Source organism: Dermacentor variabilis, chromosome 10, assembly GCF_050947875.1.
Source record: "Dermacentor variabilis isolate Ectoservices chromosome 10, ASM5094787v1, whole genome shotgun sequence".
Lineage (NCBI taxonomy): Eukaryota > Metazoa > Arthropoda > Arachnida > Ixodida > Ixodidae > Dermacentor > Dermacentor variabilis.
The window spans coordinates 62,859,591-62,879,489 of record NC_134577.1 but is presented as its reverse complement, the minus strand read 5'-3'; the positions used below and the strand labels follow the sequence as shown (position 1 = coordinate 62,879,489).

Below are 19,899 nucleotides of genomic sequence, written 5' to 3'. Positions count from 1 at the left end.
GACCAGCAACAAAACGTAAGTCAGGGTGACGAACGAAATGCTGGTTCCCAATAAGAAGCGGGGACTTTTCACCCAAAGTGTGCGATGGCCATGCCATCACCCTAAAGCAAGTCTCGCTACGACTTCGATGACATCAGTGTGACAAATATCAAATACCGTAGGTTTTATATTAATTATTTCTTATCTCCCATCCTCTCTTTGCCGGAATTGTATGTTACCCTCTCTTTTCCTGAAAGGCAATGATTCTCGTGAAGTCATGTCCCACGTTAAATGACAGCCAGACTAAACAGCGACAAAGTTGTTGCTTTCGAAGAATAATTTCTAGACTATTTTCTCTCAAAGCTCCGTAGGTTTATGGAGACCTAGTGGTTTTTCACTAATGAAAGACCTACGTGCGCAGCTCCTTAAAGGTCATTGTAAATCCTATTTTCTTTATTTAGGTCAAAGTTGTACGCGGCCACTTTGATTGATTGAGTTTGTCTGCGCCTCTTATGAACTCTTTTCTACGTAGCTAGAGGGTTTGTGATCATCTGTTATCAGATGCTAGCCCGTCTTAGGGAAGGTGTTCACGATTGTGTATGTGTAGTGTATGTCTTCCAATTATTCGTGGTGCGTACAGGAAAGAAACGCTTACTCCGCTACGCCACGAAGGGGAACTTAGTGTTACTGGATATGTTCAAAAATTTCGAAGATCCGCGGTGCATAACCCCAGTTCGAAAAATAGCGCCAGAAAATGGAACTGTTAATAACATCGTTCTGGTTTAGCAGCCTATGTTTAAATGCAGGTAAATAGTTATCTAAACAACCTCGTTTAATACTGCTCACTAGTGGCTAGTACGGGAAAAGACACTCCACCTCAGTAGATCTGTTTCTGCCGTGAAAAATCAAGACGCCTGCATAGTCTTCTCCACTTACCTCCTCATATCTGCTAGCAGGTTTTCCACCAGCCGTATCATTATTCCGCTGTGAAGTGTGAGAAAAATGTGTTGAGTGAAATATACCGCTGTTCCCGTGATGAGCATTCTGCCGTTTTGTAATGTATCTTTATCTATCTACAATTTTTATCCTCTGTTCTCACGCCTGACATGTTCCCTTACGTTCTCTTTCAGAGTTGCTATGAAACCTTTAGTTCTGAGAATGAAAACAGCGCAATGGCCTTCTGGCGCTTGTATTATATTTGGCGGTTACTGTATTAGTATTTTTTGTTGTTGTGCGGTAATTGATTGACCGATAAACTCGCGTCAACACTGTCACAACGGCTGCGACCCTTATAAATATTGCTGATTGTATTAGTGTATACGGGAACTTCTTTAGGTGTGTTGAAAATGCAAAGGCAATGTAGCCATGAGGTTGTTTTCGTTACGTTAGTATTCGCATCGCTGGGAACATGTCTTTGTATTGTGGTCGGAATTAGAAGATTGAGTGTCCTAATGACGGACACAAGCATGCTGGTGTCCTGCAGACAAAGAAATATATTTTTAATTTGACTATAGCACGAATGACACGTGCAACCAAGAAGCCACGCAAGGGAGAGTCATTTTGTATGTGCACAATATTGTATTGCCTGGAATTGTATGCTTTTTTGTCTTTTGCTGACTTTCATTTGGTAGGAGAGTAATTTCTTTCGTATTCAGCTAGCGTGTGCTCGGAAGCAGCGCCGCCTTTTGCGAATGAACAAAGTCGTGGGGAACGAAAGGGTTCATTGATTCATCGGCTCCGAGATTGCGGTCGCGTCGAATAATCGGGTGTCAGTGTCCGTACAGTTTCAAAGGGAGCAGCATTCCGAGCAAGTTGGTAATCCATTACTGAAGTGATATTGCGCAGTAAAAAAAAAACGACACGGACGTAAGAGAGGAAGACACACCAAGCACAAGCTTTCACCTAAGTTTATTGTACCACTGAATTGTTTTATACTTGCGAAGCAATTTTACACTGCCCCTGCGCTTACATGAAAATGAACTGCGAATTTGTGTAACATAGTTACGAGTGGCGTGATGCCACGCCTCCAAGAAACTTAGTTCTTTTTCTGTGAGAGCCAGTGAAGAAAGCTAAAACACTTATCACCAGATTTTGCGATAATTTGCGGTTCAGTTATTTGACGGATGAGCTGCGTCCTGCCACGGCAAACAATCGTGCATTCCTCCTCAAAAGGTTTGCATCCATGATCGGGACAATGAATCCCCAGGAACCCACCGGTGCCATTATTTACATTGTTGCTGTGTTGGCAGAACCGACACTCAGGCAACGCCCAGTTTGTCCGATATATTGCTTCCCACATGAACGCGAGAGGTTGTAAACCACCCGGCGGACACACTCGACGAACTTTTTGTGGTTATGCCTTGTGCACTTATCGGACGACACGCCATTTCGATCCGTCAAGCTGCAAAGCTTGCCGAGCTTGTTGGGAGCAAAAAAAAACAACTCTTACATTCGTGCTTTAGGCCATCTTTTTCAAGTTATGGGATATCCCGTGCATGTAACGTATAGCACTCAATTTAGGGCGTTTGCCGGGAGGGGCACCGGCAAATGACTTCTGCGTGCTGGATCGCGCTTCTCTTAAAATGCATTCCGTGACAGGCACTTGCATCTCCTTAGGATATCCAACCAAGGGCAAACGTCGAGTTTGCTTTTCAAAGCTTACGTCCATTACATGGCAGCAAGACTTGCTAAGGGCATTCTTAAGCACAAACTGATACTTAGCAAGCTTAGAATGTGCGGACGTGTATGGCAGATGCGGCTTGCTGCCTGGCGGGTCATACGACCAACACGTGGGGCTGTCCTGAAAGCTCAGGCGAAGATCAAGAAAACGAAGAGACCTATCTACCGGCAACTCATGAGTAGTTTGAAAGGGAATTAAGCATTTCTTAAACGTTTCTAACGCTTTCTTGATTTCCAGAATGAAGGCATCAGAAGAGCAGTCAATGAATATAAAAAGTCATCAACGTATCTAAATATTTTAAAAACTGCAGTGCCTTGCACTTGTAATGAAATGTCACAGTGTAAACAGGATAAAAACAAGTCACTAAGAATTGGATCAATGCAAGAGCCAATACAAACTTCGCTGTTCTCCAAAAAACATTGGTTATGCCAACTGATGAAGGTGGAAGTTAGATAAAGCTGTAAAAGTTCTAAAAGCTTCTCAGAAAAAGAACTAAATTTCTTGGCGGCAGCATCGCATGACTCTTAACTATGTTACACGAATGCGCAGTTCATTTTCATGCAAGCGCATTCGCAGTCTACACTGCTTCACGTGCATAAAACCGATTCATTGTTACAATAAACATAGTCGAAAGTTTGCGCTTGGTGTGTCTTCTTCTCTTACGTCCTTGTCGCGTTTTTTTTTTTTTGCGCAATATCACTTGAGTTTCAAAGGAGCCCTGAAACAACGTTTGAAAACAGTAAAAGCACGTTGCCGATGAGTTAACGAGGCTCATGTCATTAAGTGCACGAAATATTATTGCACTATACGTGCATCACAGACTTCGAAGTATCTTGCCAAAAGCAGTGAACAGACGCTTGCTCTCTCGGATAACGCAGTGTCCTATTCAACAGCTGATTGAATGCAGTTGGCCGACCATATTAACTTATGTCGTGGTCACGAGAAAATTGTCAGTTACATAGAATTGCTAATTTTCAGTTGAATAAATGAAAAACATACGTGTCTATGATGTTAAAAGGGACAAAAAAATTATTTCAATTTTGCATGGCTCATAGCCAAGCTGTGTGCATATGGTCTCCGGGATGACAGCTGCATTTGCAGCGTTGCGTAGTCTACCACTGCCACCACAGGATGCCGCGGCGAAGCATTACGCCACCGCGATACTCAGCTTTTTGCCCGGGCTTGGCCCTCTTGGCTTTTCTGCGCTACCCGAGTCGAATAGAGAGGGTATCGGTGCAATATCTCCACTTATATTTGAAGGATTCGAAAACTTTCTTGCGGCACGAGATTGTGGGCCCATTTGATAGTTAGATTGAAACGTACTTCTCGGTCCGTTTAAAAACAGACTACGCAGATCAAAATAATTCTGTTTTCAAATATTTCTACTCACGTTCTGGAGAAACCACTGCACCATTAGACGCTGCAAATGCTAGGCTTTCTGTTGCGCTACAATATATAACGTCTTTGTGAAAATGCTACACCGCCCCTCCAGATTAGCTTGGAACCTTTAGCTGTACCGGTTGTTGTAGCCATTCTTTATTTCTAGTTGCTTTAACTCAATCAGTCAGTGAATTATGGGCCTCTAACTGATCCGGAAAAAGTAGATGCAAAATAAATATAAACATCTAACGGGCAACCAACGAATGCTCCTCAAGATGAACCAATTTTAAGCCTTTTCTGTGTAGGATTCCCAACCAGAAGCCTTGCGGCAGTGAAATATTTCCCTTTTCTACCATTGCACAAAGCTTTCGTACTAGAATGTTAACGAATAGACTTGTTTGGAGAGGCGACGAAATGATAAGATTGTTCCTATCTTCCATTCCTGTGTTGCTGCCACCTCATTCTGAAGAGCAGGCAGTCGTGGTTCCCCTTCCGGTGGCAGTTGCCAGCCTGCTCCTCCCTTTTCCTTTCCTGTTAATTGTGTATATGTGTTCAAAACAAATAATAATAATAATAATGCTAAGATTATTTAAAAGCAATTGAATGGTGTCCTCAAACTTTGCGTGAATGGCGTGGAAAAATAATGGCGGTCGCCACACCAATGTGTGCTTTTTGCAGCATGCAATATAGCTATCCAGTTTTCAAAACTATTTTTAATTACGTAGTTACGTTTCTTCATTAGTTATAAAAAATTCTCAACAACGTCTAGCGTAACTAACATTAAGATATCTCTAAATCTCCCCTCTCTACCAAATCGAACACTGATAGGACTTATTTCCCATTTTCACAAGCTTTATTACTGCAGGTCGTCTTTCAGCGCATTCCACATCAGGGCCGCTCATTGTGCAGGCCTTTCTAGCTCGCACTGCTTCAGTCACTCACCCCTCTTTCTCACGCTGTGCTATTGTAATATGTCACCAGAAATCTTATGTGCTCTAAGTCATTATTGGTTCCCCGAAAAACTGAAACACAATTTGAACGTACACTCGTAGGATGCTCTTGCTCATTCGTCGTACACGTCTGTCTGTTCCTGTGCTTTCTTTGTCATATATTTTCTTTCTTTTTTGCTCACCACATGCCCGCCGTGGTTGCTCAGTGGCTATGGTGTTGGGCTGCTGAGCACGAGGTCGCGGGATCGAATCCCGGCCACGGCGGCCGCATTTCGATGGGGGCGAAATGCGAATACGCCCGTGTACTTAGATTTAGGTGCACGTTAAAGAACCCTAGGTCGTCAAAATTTCCGGCGTCCTCCACTACGGCGTGCCTCATAATCAGAAAGTGGTTTTGGCACGCAAAGCCACATAATTTTATTATTTTTTTCCTCATCATATTTTGATGTTCCTTGGGCAAATGGCTTTGTTTTAGGTTAGCACCTAGCTCTTTCCACTGCATGAAATGTTGTGTGGTTGTGTTTTTCTTTCATTGTTACATGCGGTACCTCCTGGTATGTGTACATATTCTGACGACGCATTTTCCTTGTATCAAGTAACCAAGTAAATTTGATTTTGTGTAACACCCATTTTAAGGACTGTAGGTGTCTCCAATGCTTAGGATGCATTGTTGACGTCTTTAAACGCATTTAGTTCTCTTTCTTTATCTCGTGTTTTTACGCTTGTGCTATTTTATTTTAACATGCATTACCTGCTTAAATGCGTGTACTGTACCTATCAATGATTTATTGCACCAGCCCTATGTAATGCCCGTATAGATCTTATGGTATCTCAAAATTAATACAAAAAGATGTCTTCACATGTGTTCTTACCAGTGGCATCGACATTCCAATGTTTTCGTTGTCGGTGTCTTCTCTCTGTGAAACGAGGTAGATGTGGAGTTATGAATTGAATTGTATGATCAATGTGTTCGCAGTTAGTGTTGGAGGGTATCGTTTATCTTGTGTAAAAAGTGTAATAAATGATAATTCGAATTCGTAGACGCTAACGTAAATGTCTTGAGAAGTGCGATTTACAACGATTTGCATTAGTAGGAAGCGCAAGAAATTCTTTGACAGCGTTATTTGTAGTCTGTATATTGAATCTGAGCAGTAGTTAATATACGTTGCTGTGGTACTGCATATCAGGCTTATACAATCGTTACACAAGACCATTTCGATCGCTATCGAGCCCTATTGGCATCATATTTCTTGATCACAACTGAACTACTTTCGTAACTTGGTAAAAGCAGTCAATCGCAATCGAAAAATTCGATTGCTGTTTAAAGTACCCCATGTGAAACCGATTTTAGGCGTCCACAATCCTTCCCTAATTTCATTGCGCGATTACATGGTTTCTCCGGAAAAACCTTGTGTAACTGTTTTCGGTTGATTTTTGTCTACTACGCTAAAAAAGTGCACCAAAGTATCATTGGTGCCCTTTCCACTGGGTGAAATGTGCAAAGTGCATAGGAAGCCGAACATTATATTGACATTTTACTATTGGTCGTCAGCCAAGGAACCTATATCGACAAGTCGAGGTTTAAAAATGGAACTCCGCAAATTTGGCTTTCGACATTCATGTTTTCCGCCCATATCCTCTTCTGTTAATAAATATAATGGACTGTCAATAATGTGTAAACGCTAAAGAACATGATTTCTCGACGTTGCAGTCGTCATTGGAAGCGTGTAAAGAAAGAGGCATTTATTATGATATAAAAGCGCTCACAGGACAATAATTTCAACCTGGTAGAATTAACCTTTACGCCGCGCCGAGGAAGTCGTCGAATTGAAAAGTAATTAGTTCTTAACTTATTGCACACTCAGTCAGGTATCGTCCATCTTTTTTGTTTTTGATGAAAAGAAACCGCAACAACTCAGCGGACCCTTTTGCCGGCCCCTCTCGCCTGGAAGATGTGTTGCGCAGTGGCACCTGCGTACTCTTTCTTACCACGCACATACAGCCACTACAATTTTTTGAAGTGATGCAGTAGTATCAAAATCACTGTCGTTTGATGAACGAGTATGCGGCCACCAGGATTTCTCGCCTTCGGTCGCTTCTCTCCCCACCGCCACTCTCCCCTCTGCACCACGCCCTCTCAAAAACTTCATTCAACACAGCGAAAGCTACGGGTCGCGTCCACATGCCCGAAGAAAGAATCATCCACCGTTCATCCACTGCTCTCCCTCCGAGCGACGCCAGCTAAAACAGAAGCTTGATAAAATCTTTAGTCAAACACGATGGGCGAGCCACCGTCCCTTTCCAGAACACAGCTGCTACTCTGCTCATCTTGGCCCTATCGTCCCTCGTCGGCCGACCAATCGAAAGCTCCTACCCAGGTTACATCACGACATGCGAAGGAGAGACCGGAAGAGCGCAGAGAGGATTTTTGTTTCTTTTTAATTTATGGCTTCCCCAAGATACATACCCCTGCTGTGGTCGCGAAGGATTATTATCATGGCAAGCTGTAAGCGATGCGCGTCCTTATTTCAAATGTGTAAAAAACATATGAGACGTAACCTAGGGATTTTTATAGCATTTAGCAAAGTCTATAATTAGACACAGGCATTCGCAACACAGAAGAAGCATTCATTTATCATTGCTAACGGAACCTGTTGCTCGGAAGATGGTTTTCAAAGGTAGTAGTGTCCTAATTAAAGTGGTTGTCTAGGGCAATGTTGTACGCATGTATGTGAAACTTTGTTGCATTGGTTAACCGTTGTGTTCATTTGACCCGCAGAGGAATGTCCTGTTTCGCAAAAGTAGTTTGGAAGATTTTTTGCCGGGACCTGTGGTGCTAGCAGCGAGGCACAATCAATATTTTAAGGAAACTTAAGTAAGCATTTGCGCTGTACCTTTTGTGGGTTATATTTCTATGCCACTAAATCCGGCCAGTTGTGCTTCGACGGACAAATAACCCTAAATCTCCTATCCTATCAATGTTTTCTATGACGCGCCCTGCTTTGTCCGAAAAATTGTAATCGGCAAATGGACGTAATTTCGGCACTCGATTAGCATATTAAAACATTATCCAGGTAGTCACGTTTTTCTTCTGCGTGGGATATATGTTTTTAACGCGCCAACCCAAAACAAGAACTATTGTTCTGCTCGTAAAATGATCGTGAGCTCTAAGCGTGAACTGTTACTTCTTACCGGTGCGTGTACTTCCGGAGCTGGTGGGCGTGTCCTTCCGGTAGGTTGTGTCTAGGGATCAAAAATATGGCCAAATATGTCGGCGCTACCCTTATGTGTTATGAAATTATGTTTGTGTGACGTGAAAGTCAATCTTATTTTCCATGCAAATCCCCTTGTCCGCATGCAATATTTGCATTTCATGATGTACTTGCGCGCTACAGTAGTGTTTCAGCGAAGGCCTCAAATAATTGTGGAAAACATGGTATATTTGGATTAGAGTTATAAATAGCAATCGTAATTAACTAAAATAGTTCGTCTGTTTGGTACTCTTTCGATATATTTAATGGGCAAAGAAAGGTCTGTTACTTTCTGAACTTTCAAGCAATTGCACCAGTAATTCAAAATCGACGTTCGTTCCCATTTTGCTTACCACTGGCGTTGGCATTTGATTCCCTTCGCTCTCGATGTCGGCGTTCTGTGAGTTATGAAACATAGACAAGAATGTTTAACTATTGGGTAAACTCTTGCCGTTTCATTGTCTATGAGATTGATGTATTTTGTGTGTGAACTGCTAATGCAACAACATCCATAGATTTCATTCATGTAAATCATCATACACATGAAATATGCTGACCGCGATAGCTTTCTTGCTTAGTGTGTCTTCTGTTTCAGTGTCGCTCTACTCTGTCCACTATAAAACTTTGCTTTGTACAGTGGGTACAAGACACCATTTAGAAAAGAAATTCGAAAATTTCGATTTGGTTTATGTTGTGTTTCTCCCGTTTCTCCCCTAGTGCCGCATGTTTCTTTTTTACTCTCTCGACCAGTAGACCTTAACATAGCGGCGCTGTTGCATGCTTCCAATGACACTCAATGTGTTTGCAGTTCTAGAGAACCCTCTCATCAAGTATTCTTTGTTCCCCAATTTAGCCTGAGGCATCGTACCCTTGCGATGTAGTAGTGCTGTTCAAAAATTTTATCGTCATATCAATGCACTTGCGTCCTCTTCTCACGTTAAATGCAGCATTGAGAATGTCTTCAATTTGTACTTCAACCGCGTTTTCAATTCAAAAAACAGGATCGACATAAAAGCAAGAGTTGAACATTCCAAAGGCAGCCAAGCGCATCCAGATTTTACATCTGATCAACCAAGGGACCACATACACGTTAAATTATAAATGCGGTATATTGTTGGGCACAGCATAGAGTACGCGGACATCGTATAAGAAACACATAAAATGTCAATATGTCTTAATGTTCCCCTTGTCTTTAGCGCTGCGCACAAATAAATATGCACGATGAACTAACTGATGTGTTGGATTTATTTTAAAGTTCGAACGTCTTGCATTTCGTTTCCCAAATATTCTTTTGTAAATATATATTTTACTGTCTGAAATTGTGATGTCTCACCAGTACCCGGGGCAAAGGAACGCAATTTCGTTTCAAACAGTCGCTGACTCCATTCAACGTGAGCGTGTTGTGGCGAGCTTTTGCGTGATTTGCAAAGAATTTTCGCATTCACAGTAATTATTCCAACATTGCGACACACTCAGGCGGATCGTGCTTGTTGTCCTAAGGGGAACTGAATCATTGTGCTAAAGCAACGGGACGCTAATGACTTTCTGTACGCGTTAGGAGGCAAACAAGTGTATTTTTTTCGTATTCGTTGCTGAGCGATCGTGTACAATCCCCGAGAAAGATGGCGGGGCCCTCAGCAAAGTGGCCGTAATATAGCACTACCCTACAGATTGATGTGAAATGACCATTAAGATAAAAAATGTTGACTCAAGTACATAGCATCGTTTGTCTGTGAACCTTTTACTTGAAAATTGCAATAGTTAGAATTACGTAGCTTCTGACGTGGAACTGAATTTTTTCTCTGCTTTTCCACCATTTGGTCATTTGAATATGAGTATTAGTATTATTTGCATTTCTGTGAAGCTCCAGTATAATAATCGCAGTATAAAACACGCTGAACCATCTTAGTCCTTGCTTTATTCTCTGTGATTTGTTCTTTCTTTGCCATTCTGAACCGTGTATCGCCTTGTGGAAGACATTTTGATACCTTGAGAGTCAGTTTTTGTGATTTTTCATTTCATTTTATTACTCTCAAGCGCATGCGCATTAAAGCGGGGAGTGGTACCTAACATACAGAGAAATATTTACGGACACAATTAAGACTACTGAAACAAAAGGCAATCCTTAAAGCCAACTACGAGAGAAAAATAAAGATCCAAATACATATTAAAGTAGAAGCAATTCATAAAGAGAATAAACGGCGATAAGAAACAACGTTACGCAGTAGCTCAATGAAATATCACAAGTGGGGCAACCTATACACAGGATATAACGAACTAAAACCTGATAACTGTGTGCAAAAATAAAGAAATAAAATGTTACGGATCAGCATCAAGATATTGTACGAGAGATGAATGAAATGAATCGTGATCTGATACCGATGCTACGGGTGAAAGGTGAGTCGGCTCTGTCGATGTACGAGGTAGAAAAGAATGCAAAAATTGCATTGGTTTTAGAACTGATGACGCTTAAATTGTAAGAATGGTCGATGCGCGATGAGCGATAAAATGATTGCCAAGTAAAAGCATGTTTCAATTCCTCATGATGATGCATTTTGTGAATAAGGCTAAGCCGAGATACTTTGCTACGGAGCTCAGGAGACGGTAATGATAAGGTTAGTTTCATTGAAATTATGCTGCTAGTATGGTTGTAATTCGAAAGAATGAAAAGCGCCGAATTATTCTGGACCTTCTCGAGTGAAGATGTTCAGTTCGTGAAACCGGGGCTCGAAATTGCAGAGGCATATTCTAATTTTGAACGTACTAATATCTCGTGCATAGTCAGTTTAGCAGAAGCAAGTGCTTTTAGCAGAAACCAAGCGTGCAATAACTGTTGTTGATTATATAATTTATATGAGGCTTCAAGCTGAGATTATTAGCTATATGGACACCTAAGTATTTGTAAAAGGTAACGGGACCTAAAGGAATGCTATTTGCTTCATAACAATCACGAGCATCGAGATTATTGCATCATACTGGCATAACTTTACGTTCTGCACGTTTTAATCGGTGGCCCATGTATTACACCATTTAACTATACTGTTCGTGTCAATTCAGATCAATATTTTGCGGTGAATGAAACAATCATCGGCGAATAAGTGGTTAGGGGAAACCACGAAGTTAGGAAGATTATTGATGTAAACTAAGAAGAGAAGAGGGCCCAAGACGGGCCTCTGTGGCACGCCTGAAGTGATAGATGTTAACGATGAATTGTTATTGTTAGGGTACACGTACTGCGACCATTCCTTGAAAAAATGCTATCCAGCTGAGAAGATTTACGTCAGTATTTGGGTACCTGAGTTTAAGAAGAACAAGACAATGAATAATTTTGTCAAATTCTTTAGAGACATTTATGAAGACGCAATCAGCTAAAGAACGACTGTCGATAAGAGTTAGCATGGAATGAGGCAAGGGGTGAGGCCCGCAAGAGTTCGACATTATAAATCCATGTTGTGCCAGATTAAAAGTGTTCGAAACAAGGAAGCTAGCAAGGTGTAAGTAGATTACACGTTCAAGAATTTTGCGAAGTATTCCGGTGAGAGAAATGCTGCGTTAATTAAGGAGTTATTGCTTTACACCTTACTTATAAAGTAGAACCACCTTCGCCTGCTTTCGATACTCGGGAAGAATACCAGTATTTAATGATTGTCGAAATATTGTAGTAAGAAAAATAGAGGAATTCATATTTGTTTCTTTGAGGAATGTTGCAGTAATACAACAAACACCACAGGAACATGAAGGTTACAGTGTGTCAATGAGCTTTAGAAGATCTATTACTATTGGCCGCGTACTGAAGAATTTGGAGAAAGGATGTAATGGTAAGGAAATATTGCTTGGGGATGAAAAATTCAGATTACGTACATGATTCAAAATGGATGTGCACTCTTTACTAGGCACAGGTAAGCCATTCTGGCCAACTACAGAGATATAATTGTCGCGGTTGGTATTAGTTACGATGTTCCAAAATTTTCTAGATGTACTGATAAGTATTGTAGGCAGTGTGTTTTTTATGAAATCAGATTTCGCACAAACGACAGCTTCAGTGTAGATGTTAGATGCGATAGTGTACGCATGCCAAGGCTCCTCAGTTAGCCGCAATTCGGCATTCCTAAATAAGCACTTTTTTCTGTTAGGAAGCCGGTTTAAATATGAGTTAAACCATCATGGCGCGTTTTATTATTTTTTGGAGGGTGTAGGCTTTTGTAAGGTTTAAAACTAGGTTTGCCAACAGGTCGTTAGTTGAAGGTAGTTAACAAGAAAAAGCTAAAGTTCACTATTGATCCTTTCAAAGTCTGCCTTGTTGTAGTCAAACATAACCTTTCGTTTTTTTCGCAGCTGGGGACGTAATGGAAGCACGGATGATATTGCAAGTAAACCCTGATCGCTTAGTCCAGGCACGAAAGTTACCGTGCCTACGATATCGGGGAAAGTGGTAAGAATTAAGTCAAGGAGGTTTGCAGAACTGCCGACAGCGCGTTTTGGAGCATTAAAGATTTGAGTAAAATTGAAAACAGAGCAAGTATCAAGGTACGCTCGGGGCAAAGCGAAGAATACGATGGGCAACATGATGGTGCCGATGTCCAGTTTACTGTCTGGTAGTTAAAGTCGCCTAGAAGAGTTACTGGAGATTATGTGTATCAAATCAGGGCAGAGGTAATGGAGTCATGAAATTCATTGACCATCGAAATGGCTGTATGAGGCGGACGGTAACCCGCACTGATTATGTGTGTTTTATTTTTCAAGATGGCACCGCGCCAGACAGATTCGACATTACATGCGATATTGTTGTCGAATGATGTCAGACTGGCAGAAACGGTGAGCAATGTCCCTCTCCCTTGTCTTCCAGCCCTGTCAGAACTATATACACTGGAAAGCTTGGCACGGGTAAAAATTTCGCCTTCACATACAAAAGCATTTACCCATGTCTCGTTAAGTGGAACCAGGTCAGCATCGCACGTGTTGTTAGCTGCGCTGACATAACCTATTTTGCTTAAAACACTCGCAATATTAGTACAGAGGATAGATAGAGGGCGTCGGTTGCCGCTACCCCTCTCTGATTCTTACGAAACCCGACGAGCGTGATCTCAACACAAAGCGTTGCCCACCGCACATGCACCAGTGGGTTCAGATGCAGCAGCCGGCGGCCACGCTTTTGAGTCATGAGACGCGTTATCGAGAAGAGAACGCTGATGCGGCCGGAGAAGTTCGCGAAGTGTTGGAGTCATAAAATTTGCGGAGGTCAATAGCATGTTACGTACGTTCCTTTGACATCGATCTTTCTTTTCGTTCTTTCGTTATACAAATAAGCAAGTATTGTAACAAGAAAGTAAAATTGCTCTTCAGCCTTTCCCTTTTCCTTACACATGAGATTTCCTGGAGAGGTTCGCTCTTCCAGACCAAAAAGCGGGAACTTTAGGCGGAGTGTGCAAAACAAGGCTGGTTGGGGTACGTTTAGAAGCGAACCCACGATCTCCACTGACAGCGCAAAGTGAAACTGACAGACAGAGTGCGAAAACTGTGTATTTAAAAGGCACCACAGGCTGTCATTTGCAATGTTCGCACAAAACACCACCCTCAGTGAAGGCATGATAAAAAATCTGTTCCAACTTAATGTGCAACACGAACCGCATAAGGTCCGGAGCAGCCATCGAGGAATTCATGGATGACTAGGAAACAGTTACCAACTATTCCGTAAAGCTCACGCCATGTATCCACTCCTCAGCGGAATCACTGAGAGGAGGTCTACGCCTCTAATACAAGACCCAAAATTGAAACTTCTGAGTGCACCTATGTTATCGTCCGTTCGCGATCCTATTATTGTCAGTGGGAACAGACCGTCTCTCAGAGTGAACTCTAGGATATAATGAGCATCAAGAGATCCGACAGCAGAAGTCCCCTCCGCTAAATAAGTGAGGCCAACAATCTCAAATAAATTACGGCAGGTTAAATAGGTTATCAACCCGATTTGCCCATATCTACAATCTTACAGCAGTAGCAGCAACAGGCCGGTCGTCCCGGATAAACCAGTAGACAAAAATACGCATTTATAAAAGCAAAAGACTTCGGCATTACCGGCGATCATTCAGTGTACCGAATTAGTTGGTCTGCATAACGATCACTCTACTGGTTTAGGGTTGAGGTTGCAGACATTGAGCATGACAGTTGTAGCTCGTGAGGCTGCCTCCGCCTGCGTTTACACAACTCTGACCATTTGCGGCTATATTTAATTTGATGTGGGTGCGCTTGTTTCCATGCACTCAAGATTAGTCAAGGAGTCAAGGACATTAGGAGTCAAGATTAACCCTTTTGTTCAAGTACGAAACGACTTCCTACAAAACTAAAGAACAAAGATAAAAATTATGATTCGAATTTCTGGACTTACCCCCGGTTTCGGTCTTCCGGGTTTATGAACAAATGATCCATTTCGTGGCTGTCAAGATGAATAGCATATGTGTGTATGTGGTAGATTATACTGCGGATCATGTCAAGTGCTCCCTTTTCTAATGTGCATATGCTCTTGCATCGATACCATATATAAGGCATTTATTACTCTTTCTACTACATAGTTTGCGTTAGGCTTCCTGTATTAGTTACTTGTTTTGGCTTAAGTACAATGAGTGGCTCAGACTTGAATATGGGCAAAATTCCCACGTTTTTATACAGGAGGCAGCAAGGAAGAATTATCTTCTGAGGAAAAAACATGAGCATTGATCTAATATTTTTCTTAGCTTTGTAGTGCAATCCAAATAGCTGAAGAATGTTCTAATTCAATGATAAAGACGTATAATCATTCCATTAGTTTTAGCGGCTTTCAGATGTCTTATAGTTCCTCCGAGATGCTCCAAACGGCAAGATCGCTTAATTCATAATGGTAATTAGCATAACATTAAGAAGGCCATGTAACCTCATTCGTGTGCTAGATCTCGGCAATTACGCCTTTCTGCGACAACAGTATTTTGCTTGTTAAACACCATCTGCACTTCACTATAACTGGTTAGGCTTACCGGTACCAACGCATCCTCAGCAGGTAGTCGCGTCTTTCCGGTCGGCTGTGTCTGGGGGTCCCAAAAATATGGCGAAATGTGTGATTGTTATCCGTATTCATGACATCATGCTTGCGTGTCGCAAAATATGCTTAGATTTCCCGCGCCACTACAAATGACACCCGGATGGTCAGCCTTTTGTGATGTGCACGACCATATGTTATCAGTATTACAGCGAAGACCTTAAGTAATTGTTTCAACAGTGGCTAGGCGTACCTTTTTTACACAGAGATAACAACGATAATAAAGTCATTTATAATTTTTAGCTCCGTTGTTGATAGGAAAATAGGAAGAAGTTTGTTTATTACTCTTGCGAGTGACAGCTACTCCATTCTTAGTCTGAGAATAAAGATATATAAGAGGTTAACAAATGTTTGTGGAATCAGTGCATGCAGAGATGAACTATTAGCATTCGTTGCCACTTTGCTTACCGCTGGCGTTGGTCTGCCATTTCTTTCGATGTCGTTATCCGCTCTCTGTGTGAGTTGTGAAAAATAGGCAAGCATGTTCTTGATATTTGTTGTTATATATATGAGTTTCAAACTCTGGTGAGATTGATAAGTCAATTCATGCTACGAAACAAATGGTGCATTTTCTTTGTGCAAAGTATCATCGATGTAATATGTGAGGCTATAGGTAGCTTTTTGATAGGATATTTAATGTTATTTTATGGTATTGTTATTTCTTCTAGCCGGCATATGATATATAAATAATGTTTTAATAAAGTAACATTCGCCGAAGGTATAGATTATATAATAATCCCACTACCTTTACGTGTCGTATTGCTGTAGTTAGATATACAGTCCTAAAAATAATCTCTCTGAGTGTAAGTTTGAAGAAGCACAAGAAATACTCGATATTGTCTGTGTGAAACGCACGGTGCTTACCATATTTCCAGCTCCTCCTTCCATCCTCGCATCCTCAGGGAACATTGTCTACAGTAAGAAGAAGTGTTGCATGATTGTAAACGTGTACATGGCTTTTTGCGCAGGTATATTTGTGTATCTGAATACCTAACACGTGCTTTCTGTTATTGTAATCAGTGTTATAGGACAGTGCATTGTGCGCGGGCCGTTAATTTGATTGCTCATAATTACGGGTTTGGAAAGTCGCCTCACAGTAGTCCGTATTTCCTGTTGTGATGTTTTGTCAGTGGCCGAGCCTGTCCCATAACAGCAATCCACTGACACGCTGATGATGTGACAAGTAAGACAAAATTCCCGAGACTACGTAATATGGAGTGCACTCATAACCGTAGATACAAATATAGTTGGGTCGAGTAACACGTTTCGTGCTTATATGCAAGGCTATCCACGTATGAATAAATGTCAGCACATGATAGGTTCTTATTTAGTAATAAAACAGCTATTATAGCACGCTGTTCTGGTATTGCTGTACTTACTTATTCAGGGCTTGTCTGCAGTGTAGCAAAGGGAAGAATTATTGCTACAATAAATATTTTTTTCCTGTGAGAACGATGTATACTTAAGATCGACGTGCTCATTAATTTCGAATCACGCTGTTTCACCTGTCCATAAAATCTAACCTTGAAGCATTCGGCCTCTCCTGCTACTAACGAGGTTCTCTCATCAGTGACAGATATATAAGCGTTACAGGTGCATAGCGGAAATTTTTTTATGAGCAGTCTCACCACTTGTCCCATTTGGGCCGTCCAATGTCCCTATAACGTTGAAAAAAAACACAAATATAAGGTACTCGGACTTATGTAAAAAATAATAAAGAAGAACGGTCGGGACGAGAAAAGCAAACGTGTTGTGAGTGTGGCTGCGAGCTCTTTCCAATCGTGTAGACGAAGTGCGACTACCAATGTTGTGGTCGTGTCAACGGGGGCTTTTAAGAGATACTGTTCTCAAGAAGCAAAATATATATATTGGCTAATAATGACCAATGCGACCAGCAACAAAACCTAAGTCAGGGCGACGAACGAAATGCTGGTTCCCAATAAGAGGCGCGGACTTTTCACCCAAAGTGTGCGATGACCATGCCATCACCCTAAAGTAAACCACGCTACGACTTCGATGACATTAGGGTGACAAATATCAAATACCGTAGGTTTTATCTAAATTATTTCTTATCTCCCATCCTCTCTTTGCCGGAATTGTATGTTACCCTCTCTTTTCCTGAAAAGCAATGATTCTCGTGAAAGCATGTCCCACTTGAAATGACAGCCAGACTAAACAGCGACAAAGTTTTTGCTTTCGAAGGAAAATTTCTAGACTGTTTTCTCTCAAGGCTTCGTAGGTTTATGGAGACCTAGTGGTTTTTCACTAATGAAAGACCTACCTGCGCAGCTCATTAAAGGTCATTGTAAATCCTGTTTTCTTTATTTACGTCAAAGTTGTACGCGGCCACTTTGATTCATTGAGTTTGTCTGCGCCTCTTATGAACTCTTTTCTACATAGCTAGAGGGTTTGTGATCATCTGTTATCAGATGCTAGCCCGTCTTAGGGAAGGTGTTCACATGTGTGTATGTGTAGTGTATGTCTTACAATTATTCGTGGTGCGTACAGGAAAGAAACGCTTACTCCGCTACGCCACGAAGGGGAACTGAGTGTTATTGGATATGTTCAAAAATTTCGAAGATCCGTGATGCATGACCCACGTTCGGAAAATAGCACCCAAAAAATCGAACTGTTAATAACACCGTTCTGCTTTATCAGCCTATGTTTAAATCCAGGTAAATAGTTACCTAAACACTCGTTTAATACTGCTCACTAGTGGCTAGTACGGGAAATGACACTCCACCTCAGTATATCAGTTTCTGCCGTGAAAAATCAAGACGCCTGCAGTCTTCTCCACTTACCTCCTCATATCTGCTAGCAGGTTTTCCACCAGCCGTATCATTATTCCGCTGTGAAGTGTGAGAAAAAGGTGTTGAGTCAAATATACCGCTGTTCCCGTGATGAGCATTCTGCCGTTTTGTAATGTATCTTTATCTATCTACAATTTTTATCCTCTGTTCTCACGCCTGACATGTTCCCTTACGTTCTCTTTCAGTGTTGCTATGAAACCTTTAGTTTTGAGAATGACAACAGCACAATGGCCTTCTGGCGCTTGTATTATATTTGGCGTTTAATATATTAGCTTTCTTTTAGTTGTGCGGTAATTTATTGACCGATAAGCTCGACTCAGCACCGTCACAACGGCTGCGAGCCTCATAAAGATGCCTGATTGTATTAGTCTATACGTGAACGTCTTTAGATGTGTTGAAAACGCTATGGCAATGTAGCCATGAGGTTGTTTTCGTTACGTTGGTATTTGTACAAGTACTATTCGCACTGCTCGGAACATGTCTTTGTATTGTGGTCGGAATTAGAAGATTGAGTGTCCTAAAGACGGACACAAGCATGCTGGTGTCCCGTAGACAAAGAAATATATTTTTTAATTTGACTATAGCAGGAATGACATGTGCAACCAAGAAGCCACGCAAGGGAGAGTCATTTTGTATGTGCACAATATTGTATTGCCTGGAATTGTATGCTTTTGTCTTTTGCTAACTTTCAATTGTTAGGAGAGTAATTTCTTTCGTATTCAGCTAGCGTGTGCTCGGAAGCAGCGCCGCCTTTTGCGAATGAACAAAGTCGCGGGGAACGAAAAGGTTCATTGATTCATCGGCTCCGAGATTGCGGTCGCGTCGAATAATCGGGTGTCAGCGTCCGTACAGTTTCAAAGGGAGCAGCATTCCGGTCAAGTTGGTAATCCATTACTCAAGTGATATTGCGCAGTAAAAAAAAACTACACGGACGTAAGAGCAGAAGACACACCAAGCACAAGCTTTCACCTAAGTTTATTGTACCACTGAATGGTTTTATACATGCGAAGCAGTGTACACTGCCCATGGGCTTACATGAAAATGAACTGCGCATTTGTGTAACATAGTTACGAGTGATGTGATGCCGCGCCTCCAAGAAACTTAGTTCTTTTTCTGTGAGAGCCAGTGAAGGGAAGCTAACACACTTATCACCAGATTTTGTGATAATCTGCGGTTCAGTTATTTGACGGATGAGCTGCGTCCTGCCATGGAAAACAATCGTGCATTCCTCCTCAATAGGTTTGCATCCATGATCGAGACAATGAATCCCCAGGAACCCACCGGTGCCATTATTTACGTTGTTGCTGTGTTGGCGGAGCCGACACTCAGGCAACGCCCAGGTTGTCCGATATATTGCTTCCCACATGAACGCGAGAGGTTGTAAACCAACCGGTGGACACACTCGACGAACTTTTTGTGGTTATGCCTTGTGCGCTTATCGAACGGCACGGCATCTGGATCCTTCAAGCTGCAAAGCTTGCCGAGCTTGTTGGGAGCAAAAAAAAATGGCTGTGGCTTAGCTAAGGTTAAGCCCAGGATGCGAAGCATACTAGCCTTTATTTTAGTTGTTGAACCACTGTTTAGCCTGGTGAACTGCTGTTGCTTGGCTATATTTGGTTCGGCTAGACGAAGAAACAACTCATGCGTTACTCTGCTTCGCCTTCAAGAGTGGAACGCGACAGCGTTCCCGTCGACCCGCCAAGGGGTGTAAGGCAATGGGCTACGGCGCAGCGACTACGCGCCCCGCATTGGACGCGGTGAGCGTCGAGCAACTCAGCGTTCG

The 19,899-nt window shown here is 41.9% G+C and overlaps 1 protein-coding gene and 1 long non-coding RNA gene across 2 annotated transcripts in view; both read right to left on the bottom strand.

Annotated features, from left to right (window-relative positions):
• The window catches only part of LOC142559271 (uncharacterized), a 235,862-nt gene that overhangs the window by 103,873 nt on the left and 112,090 nt on the right, over positions 1 to 19,899 (bottom strand). The window lies entirely within an intron of this gene.
• LOC142559572 (uncharacterized) lies at positions 15,245 to 16,641 on the bottom strand. Its single transcript, XR_012823162.1, has 3 exons — positions 16,171 to 16,641; positions 15,715 to 15,759; positions 15,245 to 15,295 (listed from the first exon to the last, which is right to left on the bottom strand). It is a non-coding gene; the product is annotated as an uncharacterized LOC142559572 (long non-coding RNA).